This window comes from Prinia subflava, chromosome 24, assembly GCF_021018805.1.
Source record: "Prinia subflava isolate CZ2003 ecotype Zambia chromosome 24, Cam_Psub_1.2, whole genome shotgun sequence".
Lineage (NCBI taxonomy): Eukaryota > Metazoa > Chordata > Aves > Passeriformes > Cisticolidae > Prinia > Prinia subflava.
Genome location: NC_086270.1, coordinates 1662693 through 1671461, shown reverse-complemented (window position 1 = coordinate 1671461; position 8769 = coordinate 1662693).

The following is an 8769-nucleotide window of genomic DNA, read 5'->3' as shown; positions in this document are numbered from 1 at the left end:
CGGGACGGGGGCGGCTCGGGCCCCCCGACCAGCACGGCCACGCTCTCTGCCTCAGTTTCCCCGTCCCGCCCCCCTGGGGTCCTGCACAGCCCTCCCGGGGGCTGCCCGGACCACCGGGGGTCCCGCTCCCTGCCGAGAGCAGCCCTGGGGCGCAGCAGCCACGGCCAGGGTGTCACACAGCCACCAGCGCTAAATTCCGCGGCAAAGAGGATACGGGAGCCTCTGGAATTAGCCGTGCCTCCAGGTTAATTAACCGGCACCCTCTGATTGATGCTCGCTGGTGGTGGGAATAGAATCCAAGTGCTCAGCTCAGCTGCCGAATCATGCGACACTGGAGGGGGGACCCTGCTGGGACCCCTCTGCTGCTCCCTGCCAGCAGTGGGGTGTCCTGGCCCTGTGGGGGGCTGCAATGGCGTGGGTGGCACTGGGCTGTGTGTCCCTCACTGTCTGTCTGTCCCAGTGTCCATCTGCCACCTGCCAGACTGTGCTGGGGACAGCCAGGAGCACCAGTGGGGTCCCCACATTGATGGCAATCCTGGTGCCTAGGTTTGGTTTATGGCTTTTCTCTGCTCACCCACCCAGCTGGGTGAAGAGGGCAGTGAATCAGCTGTGAGGGGCTTCGGCAGCCTCTGCCACTGTCCCCATGCCTCCCTCCCTCAGGGCTGCTTGGGGGGCACAGTGAGAGACCCCCCAGCTGAGGAGTCTCCTCAAAAATCCTTCCTGGACAAGTGACAGGCACCCAAGGGAGCAGCAAAAATCCTCTGCCAGAGCCAGGGGACAGCCCTGTCCTGCCAGAGCCAGGGGACAGCCCTGTCCTGCCAAACCCGTGCCATTCCAGCTCCCTTTCCCGAGCCTGGATGATGACAATTCCCAACACGGTGTCTGTGCCACGGTCCGTGCTGCATCCCAGGGAAATGCCTGTGGTGCCTCCCTTTCATCTCCTGCCTGGCAGCAGATTAAAATTTCATCACTTCAGCGCTGGAGAAAGTGCAGGGGAGGAGCAGGAGCCCCACGATGGAGAGGGGAGTTCAGCCCCTCACTGGAGCTGCCTGCACTGAGCTCGGGGGACCCCCAAATCCAGCCACACGTGGCTGGGCTGGAAGGAGCAGGATTTGGGGACTTCCCTGCAGGAATGGCTGGGCTGGAAGGAGCAGGATTTGGGGACTTCCCTGCAGGAATGGCTGGGCTGGAAGGAGCAGGATTTGGGCACAGCCTGCAGGGATGGCTGGGCTGGAAGGAGCAGGATTTGGGGACTTCCCTGCAGGAATGGCTGGGCTGGAAGGAGCAGGATTTGGGGACTTCCCTGCAGGGATGGCTGGGCTGGAAGGAGCAGGATTTGGGCACAGCCCTGCAGGGGTGGCTGGTGCTTTCTCTGTGGCCTGCACACCTGGAGCAGCATCACAAACCCTGAGTTCTAATACTGGTGATGACAGAACAGCTCCAGGAAGGCAAAGCCCAGGTCCCAGCAGGATGTGCCTCCATGCCAGCAGCAGCAGCAGCGCTTCCCCGTCTCTGCAGAGGGAATTCCAAGTCCCCCAGCAGTGAAATGGAGGGATTGGCACAAAAACCCAAGGATTCCCTGCCTGGCTGGAGCCCATCCTGGGCTGACAGGGAGCCAAGGCTGGGCCCCAGCACATGGGAGGGCAGGGTTTTGCCCCAGTGGCTCCTGGCAGATGTGACAAGGCTGGTCCCTGTCATCCTGCTGCCTCCCAGGAGGGTTTTGGATGTGTCCTGGTATTTTTCCAGAGGCTGAACACAGCTAACACTACGATTCCTTGGCTTTTTCCTTCCTCTCCTTTCCAAATAAAGGAGAAGCACTGCTCTTTTCCAACCCCATGACATCAGCAGGTGGCCTGGGATGTCACCACCGCACTGAGGTCCCCTCCAGGGGCTCAGGTCCCCGCTGCCCCTGGGACAGCCCGTGCCGTGCTTGTCCTTTCCCTGTCCCCTCTGCTCTCCCACACTGGGCAAAGCTTTTTGGGGTGTCCTGGTCCCCTCTGGGCTCCCCGTGCAGCGCGGAGCCTCCTGCACCTCCCCAGCCCATCACTATTCCAGTCACACCACGCCCGTCACGCGTCCCCCGTCTGCCAATTAAGTGCCGGCTCTAATTACGCACTCAGGCTCCGCAGACGCTCCTCTCCTCAGACGGACACCTGGGAGGCCGCCAGCTGTCCCACCCCTCACACCGGCCCTGGGCTGGGCTCTGGCAGGAGCCGAGCACCGAGCCCACAGCCCGGTGACACCAAAAAACGGTCCCTAAATCAGTGTGGTGGTGTGGGGCTCTCTCTGTGCAGCGTGCAGGGGGGCTCTGGGTGTCCCCCAAGAGGGACAGCCCCAGCCCTGGGGGGCTGTGGTGGCACACAGGGATGGTGGCAGATCTGGGGGGCTCTGCTGCCTCTCCCCAGGTGTAACTGTGCCCTTGGGTCACCCCCTAATCGCTCACCTGCACCTTTCTGTGGCACCCCAAACCCTCGGGGGTGCAGACCCCACCCGCAGCTCATCACCTGTGGGCACCCACCCCGAGCTTCTCGGGGGTTTTGGTCCCCCCCAAACCCTGGTGTGGGGTGTGGGGTCCTGCCGGGGGGTGCTGGGCAGGGGGCAGGGGGTGCTGAGGGCTCTGAGGGGTGCAGGATACAGGGAATGCCGGGGATGTGGGGTGTGGAATGAGCAGGGGGATCAAGGGGTGCGAAGGGTGCGTGATCCCGGGGGTACAGGGGGTACGGGGGGTACAGGGGGTTCAGGAGGAGCCGGGAGTTCGGGGAATGTGAGATCCGGGGGGTACAGGGGGCTCAGGGGGTACAGGGGGCACGGGGTACGGGGGAAAAGGGGTTCAGGAGGTGCTGGGAGTTCGGGGAATGCGGGATCCGGGGGGGTACAGGGGGTACGGGGGGTACAGGGAGTACAGGGGATGCGGGGTACGGGGGAAAAGGGGTTCAGGAGGTGCCGGGAGTTCGGGGAATGCGGGATCCGGGGGGTGCAGGGTGTTCAGGGAGCGCGGGGAGCCCCCGCATCCCGGCGCTGCCGAAAGCCGCTGCTGCCATCTGCCGACACCGCGCCCGGCCCGGCCCCGCGGAGCGCCGGGGGAGGATGGGGGGCACAGCCGGGACCCCCCAACATCCCCCGGCACCCCCGGGACAGTACCCGCACCCCGGCCCCGCGCCCAGCTGCGTCCCGGGGGTTCTGCCGCAGGGGGCTGGGGGCAGCCGGGGTTGGCCAGGAGGGGACCGGGGTCCCCCCGCTCGGAGCCCCCCGGCTCGGAGACCCCCGCCCAGGCCCCCCGGCCCCGCTGTCCCGGCTGCCGCTGCCCCGCCGCGCCCCCGAGGGGCCCTCGGCCACCCCATGAGATGGGCGAGAAGCCACGAGAGGGAGCCCGGGGCCCGCGCGAGGCCGTTGAGCTGGGGATAGTGACGGCACTGGTGGCACTGGTGGCACTGGTGGCACTGGTGATGGCGTTTAACCCCTCCATTCCTTAAGGAGGGCGGGGGGACAAGGGACAAGTCTGGGTCCAGACCCCGCTGGGCGCCATCCCAGCTCCAACCCCCCCAGTCTCACCCATTCCAAAGGGGCCACGACCTTCCCGGGATGGCAGTGTCACCTCAGTCCCCAGGCTGGGACACAGCAGGGACGAGCTGCAGCCTCCAGCCAACCCTGGGCATGTCCTGACCCCCCAGCAGAGCCCAGCTGGGGTCCCAGACTGGGGGAACTGGGGCACGGCCTGCCCGTGGGCTCGGCTCAGGGACACTCCTGTGCCCAAAGCGCCCCAAACGCGTCCCCGCGCGGTGCCACGGCGCTGCCAGGCACACGTGTCCCGGTGCCAGCGCCCCACGGGGACAGGCACGGTGTCCCCAGGAGCCCCGACCTTGGCTGTCGGGGCGAGGCGAGCGGGACGTGCGGCAGGGCGGCACCGCGGGCACCGCACGTGGGGACACGGGGACACGGGGACACGGGGACACGGCGACACGGGGACACGGGATGGAGCCCCTCCGTTCTGAAATGTTACGAAACGTCCCCGCATCCCCGCGCTGCTAAGTCAAGATTGAGCGAGAGAACGGCTCCGATCCAGATGAGATGGGGCATCACAAAGGGCTTTGTATTCCAGGAAGCCTATTAGAGGTTTAAATTACACAAATGGGCTTTTTACCAAAGATCCTCATTATCTGCGTATTTGCTTTTAATCCCCGGCTATTCCCGCAGCCCCTGCCCCACCCTGCCCCGCTCACCTTCCCCGTGTCCTCCGGCGGGCCGGGGGGACAGGGACACGGTCTGGGGACAGGGACACGGTCTGGGGACAGGGACAGGTTTTCGGGACAGGGACATGATCTGGGGACAGGGACACGTTTTGGGGACAGGGACACCATCTGGGGTCAGGGTCACATTTTGGGGACAGGGACACGATTTGGGGACAGGGACACGGTCTGGGGACAGGGACACCATCTGGGGTCAGGGATATGATTTGGGGTCAGGGACACGCTCTGGGGTCAGCATGGGCCGGCAGGGAGAGGTCTGACGATGTCCTGGTTGTGTTCACTGGTACAAAGGGGCTGAGCCCCTCTCGCTTTGCTCTCTCCCAGTTTGTCCCAGTATCCCAGAAGGTTTTAGGGGTGGTGTCTGTTGGGTGCTGAGCACCAAACCTCCCCTGCCACAGCTCCTGTGCCACCCTGGCTGTGTGGGCACCCACTCGGGGCTGATGAGGGCGGCGAGGCCGATGCTGTGACCCCAAATCACCGAGCTCTGGGCACCCCGAGCATCATCGAGCCCCACCAGCTCGGGGACCTCGGCCAGGGCCACTCTGGGGACATCACACACCGCCCGGGACACACAGAGGTGTGCGCGGAGCCCTGCCAGCCCTGACCCGCCGTCCTGGGGCACAGGGACACCACGCTGTCCCCTCCCCTGCCGGGGTGTCCCCTGCAGCCCCATCCCTCCCTCCCCCCGTGCTCTGCCGCAGCGAAGCCTCGGGGGCTTCACGGCTGCCATGACAACGCAGGAAATTCCCACAGAAATCCCTGCAGGGAGGAGGAGGAGGAGAAGGGAGAGGAAGAAAACGAGGGGGAACTCCCAGGCAGGCATCACCAGCACCCCACATCTGTCCCCAGCAGCTTTGGGAGGATGCCACAGCGGCCCTTTGGCTATTTCAGCATCCTCCTGGCAGCCCCACAGGGCCAGAGGGACCCACCCTGGACCAGCCCTGCCTGCCCTGGCACCCCCAGGACATCCTCATCCCTGGGGGCATGAGCTGGGGGGCCCATCCCCCTGGCAAGGGGTGCTGGAGGGGCTCCAGCCAAAAAACCACAATATTTTGGGGTGGAGGGGGTGGCAGCCAGGCGGGATGAGCTGGGGGGTGTTTGCCCCCTGTGCCAGGGACCCTGTAACTCCCTGGGGGTTTGATGTCCCTGCCCGTGCCCCCCTCATGGGCATTATCCTCCCTCTCCCTCTCACAATCCCTTCCAGCACGGGGATTAGGTGGGTTTAGGGTCGGGCTGGAGTCGGAAATGGGATGCTTTCAAATCAGCCTGCGTCAGTGGTGCCTCTGTCACTCATGCCCGGGGGGATTAAAATAGATATGAAGATTATCAGAGGGGAGGTGGCACCCCCACCTTGGGGGCCCCCGCTCTCCCCCAGCCCTGGCTCTGCTGCCTGTGGGGCGCTCAGCTCCAGGACCTCTTCCCAAAGGCACAAAGGTGTGGAATTTCTCCCTTTTCCTCACCTTTCTCTCATATCCCATCCCACCCCCCTTCTCAAATCTCTTTCTTAAATGGGAGAGGAGAAAACACTGCTGCAGCATCTCCCCTCTCCAGTTCCCACATTTCCAGCCCAATCCCATTCCCAAAATGCACAAACCTGGAGCTCAGGGAGGGTTCCCAGGTTTGTTGGTGGGAATTGCTCACTCCTGTGATGTGTCAAGTCCCTGTGGCCTTCAGGGCCTGGGCTGCTCCTCTTCTCGCCCTCTGTTTGGTCAAGAGCTGCCCACCAGTGTTCCCAAACACACCTCTGGATTTTGGATGCTTTGCCAGGACTGGTCCCTGTCTCCTGCCCTGCTTCAGCCTGGAGGTGCCAGGTGTTCCTGGGTGGGTGCCTGAACCCCCTCAGCCTCACTGACCAGGGACTGGTTTGGCTGGGAAGGGACCTTAAACTCCCCCAGTGCCATGGCAGGGACATTTTCCTCTATCCCAGGCTGCTCCAAGCCCTGTCCAACCTGGCCTTGGCCTCTGCCAGGGAGGGGACAGCCACAGTTTTTTAATCCCAGGAGATTTTGGGGGTGAATTAGCCCCGTGCTGCCTCCTTCCCCCCAGCTCCCCACCCCGGAGCACTCCTGTTCCCCCAGGCCAGCGGTGGAGCTGGATTTAATCACTTGATGCATTTTTGTTTGTGTAATTCCAAGGAGGGTGGCTCTTCCTCCCATCTGCCCCTGCCATCTGCTCCCCACGGCCACCCCGGGCCCCGCAAACGGAGGGAGCTGTGCAGGCACCCTGGAAAACCTCCTGATGGAGAGCATCCGTCTGCACTGGAGCCTTTTCCCAGTGCTCCGGGAGCCACTTTGCTCCTTACTGGAGTGACTGGGGGTGCCTGGCTACCCTCGTCTGAGTCCTGGGGATGCTCAACCCAAAATGTCCCTTTCTAGCCCCAAAAAGCCTGGCTTGGCACCTCCTAGGGTCAGTGGAGAAGGTACTCCCAGTGCTCCCAGTGCTCCCAGTGCTCCCAGAGCTCCCAGAGCTCCCAGTCCCCCAAGATTCTCAGTGTTCCCAGTGTTCCCAGTGCCCAAAGACCTTCCAGTCCACCCAGAGCTCCCAGTGCTCCTTCCCAGTGTTCCCACTGCACTGAAGACTTCCCAGCGCCCTGAGTGCTCCCAGTGTTCCCAGTGCTCCCAGTGTTCCCAGTGCTCCCAAACCCCTGCAGTTCTCACAAAGTTCCCAGTGCCTGAAACCTCCCAGTGCTCCCAGTATTCCCAGTGCTCGCAGTGCCTGAAATCCCCCAGTGTCCCCAATGTCCCCAGTGTCCCCAGTGCTCCCAGTGCCTGAAATCCCCCAGTGTCCCCAATGTTCCCGATGTTCCCAGTGCCTGGAAACCTCACAGTGCTCTCAGTATTCCCAGTGTTCCCAGTGCCTGAAACCCCCCCGTATTCCCAGTGTTCCCAGTATTCCCAGTGTTCCCAGTATTCCCATCCTCCAAGACCTCCCAGTGCTCTCAGAGCCCCCCATCCCCGCCAGCCCCCTCCCTCCCGGGGGTGTGCGGTGTCCCGGGGCGGGTGGGGGTCCCGGGGGGCGCTGCCGGCGGTGCCCCCGGTGCCGGTGCCCCCGGTGCCGGTGCCCGCGGTGCCCCCGGTGCCGGTGCCGGTGCCCCCGGTGCCGGTGCCCCCGGTGCCGGTGCCCCCGGTGCCGGTGCCCCCGGTGCCGGTGCCGGTGCCCCCGGTGCCGGTGCCCCCCCGCCGCCCGGCGCTGCGGCGGGCGCTCCCGGCGGGCGCTCCCGGGCTGCGGTGGCGGTGGCGGCGGAGACAGCGGCCGTGTGCGGGCAGGTAGGAGGTGGCGGGGACGAGGGGCGCGGGGGGGACACGCACACACCCGAGCGGGGGGCACTGAGGAACCGCAGAGCCCGGAGCACCGGCACGGAGCCGGCCCCGGGCACGTCCGGCCCCGCCGGCGGCTGCAGAGCCACCCCCGCCCCGCCGCCTCTTTCGGGGTGCCCCTCGGTCCCCGAGGCTTCTTTCGGGGGGCCCGGTAATGCTTCGGGGGCTTCGGGGGCTTCCCTTGAGTGCGTCCCCGGCGAGCCGAGGGTGCCTGGTTTGGGGGGAATCCCCTGTATCCCCCTCCTCACCCCGGAGAGGATTCCCTGGGGGTGCCCACCCACCCTTCCCGAGGTGGCCGCTTTGGGGGGGTCCTTGCAGAGCCCTCTCGGGGGGCTGAGCCCCCCACGGGTTCCCTCCCCAGCGGCGGGAACTGCCCCGGGCTGTGGGGAGGGGTCCCAGACCCCCGGGTATTAGAGGTGGGGGTTGTGCCAGACCCGGGAGGACAAAACTGAGGACCCCTGAGTGGGGTGGGGGACACGCAGATCCTTCCTCGGGCTGCTGGAGAGGGGCTGGAGCCGTGGTGGGGAGTGATGGAGAGACTCTGGGGGGTCCCATCCCCTGTAACTGCGGGGTCCAGCCCTACCTGGCTGCTCCTCCTGGGGACTCCTGTGTGCCCTGAGCTCCAGAGGGGGCTTTGGGGAGTCTGGGGGCTCTCCCTGCTCTGGATAAGGCAGCTCCAGGCACTGAAGCCCCCACTGCACCCCTGAATCCCCCCGAGCCCTTCCTGTCCCACGCAGGGGTCACGGCACGGCCCGGGGGACACGGCAGGACAGTGGCAGTGGGTCAAGGTCACCACAGAGTGCCCAGGGTGGGGACCTGAGGTGCGTGCCCGGGTGCTGGACACCCTCTGAGCTCCTCGGGGCTGACCCTGCTGGGTCCCCCCGGGCTGGGGGCACCCCGAGCCACCCCCCAGCCCTTCCTGGGGCTCCAGGGCCCGCCGGAGGCATCAAATATTCACGGAGGCAGCGGAGGAGCCGAAAATAACCCTCCTCCGAGGGATCTGACCCAGATCCGGCCAGCCCCAAAGCCGGGCCGGACCCAGAACCGCGGGCACGGCTCCATCCCCGCGCCCTCCTCCGGGCCGCTCTGCCCCGCTGATCCCACCTATATAGCACCTATATCTTATGCAAATGAGCTATAAGGGCTTATTACGCAAACAGGAGGGGGCTGGCGCTGCCTGGCGCTGGGTGGTCCCCGGGGCCGGC